The sequence below is a fragment of the Syngnathus scovelli genome, chromosome 2 (assembly GCF_024217435.2).
Source record: "Syngnathus scovelli strain Florida chromosome 2, RoL_Ssco_1.2, whole genome shotgun sequence".
NCBI classification, from domain to species: Eukaryota; Metazoa; Chordata; class Actinopteri; order Syngnathiformes; family Syngnathidae; genus Syngnathus; species Syngnathus scovelli.
The window spans coordinates 4760995-4762416 of NC_090848.1; the positions used below are offsets into that span (position 1 = coordinate 4760995).

Below are 1422 nucleotides of genomic sequence, written 5' to 3' on the forward strand. Positions count from 1 at the left end.
TGCCAAATGTCCAAAATGTTTAGACGATTCTCGTAGATGTTCTTTTTTCTCAATGATATGATGGACACACATATGAAGATAAATAGACGATATTCATGTGCGTTGTGTTATGATGTCAAAAGGAAGTGAGGAAAGCAAATTAACAAAAATATGGATGCAACAAAGCCACAACGGGAGTAAAGTGGCTCCATGCATTTGAAATGCCTCACCACAAATGGATCAACACTTGAGAAGGTTTGGATGCAAAGTGAGCAGTGTCCCGCCAATCCTGACAGCAGCTTTCCTGGGACAAATCGGGAAGGATCAGTAGTCACGCTACATCTCTGCAGTGGATAATAGAAAATAAACAAAAGGCTTGTAAACTCAGGTCTCAGATATGTTGGAGAAAACTCGCCCCTTAGTTCATTTCCTTTGTGTTGGTTTGTCCTAGTTTGGATCTGTGAGCAAAACTTCATCATTTCCTCCATGTATTTGTTTTCGGAGGCACGATCCTCTGGTGACGCGCGTGTGATAATAGAACAGACGAAGGAAATTGATGATCTGCCTTGAGCAAGACTCTACAAAACTTTGCAATTGCTGGTATACATATATATATATATATACATATATATATATATATATATATACATATATATATATATATATATACATATATATATATATATATATATATATATATATATATATATATATATTATTATTTTACACCTAGGTCTTCAGTAGTGCTCCATCTGAATCAATCCAACCCTCAATAATTATTTTATAGCTATAAAACAGCTACTGCAGGTACAGCTGCGACACACGTGAAAAAAGCATAAAAAATAACCTGATAAAATTACAATATTATTTAGGAATATAGCAACATTTTACTCACCAAAAATCCGGATTATTTGTACACAAAATCCATCTGTCAGGGATCGGAATGGAGCAGGGCGATTTGGGCAGCTTGGACCAGGGTTTATTGAAGGAAAAAGGGAGTTGGAAATGGAGGATGAAGGGGAACAGACAACGGACAAATTAACATAACGACCTAACAAAACCACAACAGGACAGACTGACAGACTGGTTAACTGAAACATAATGGACAGACAAAGATGTGGCACAAGAGACAAGAAGACATCAACAATCCGACAGGAAGTGACACGCAGACAGGGCTTAAATACAAGACATGCAACGAGAGGCAGGTGAGGGTGATTTCACCGATCATGGCCGCATAGGAGGAGAGGACTTAGACAGGCCGACAGAAACTATGACAAAATGTAAACACAATGGGCTGACCAGGGATGAGTCGTGACACCATCCTCCTTTCTTTCCTGGCATAAGTTTAAATTCACTTTAGGGCTGAGAATGTCTGTTCAACAGAAGCAGTGGACGGGGATGGTCTCGGCCAAACACACAAAGGTGTACTGTAATCTGTAATAT

The 1422-nt window shown here is 38.7% G+C and overlaps 1 long non-coding RNA gene across 1 annotated transcript; it reads right to left on the reverse strand.

Annotated features, from left to right (window-relative positions):
* On the reverse strand, nucleotides 1-1152 carry LOC137840098 (uncharacterized). Its single transcript, XR_011086538.1, has 3 exons — nucleotides 875-1152; nucleotides 395-493; nucleotides 1-323 (listed from the first exon to the last, which is right to left on the reverse strand). It is a non-coding gene; the product is annotated as an uncharacterized lncRNA (long non-coding RNA).
* Nucleotides 1153-1422: the final 270 nt, after the last annotated feature.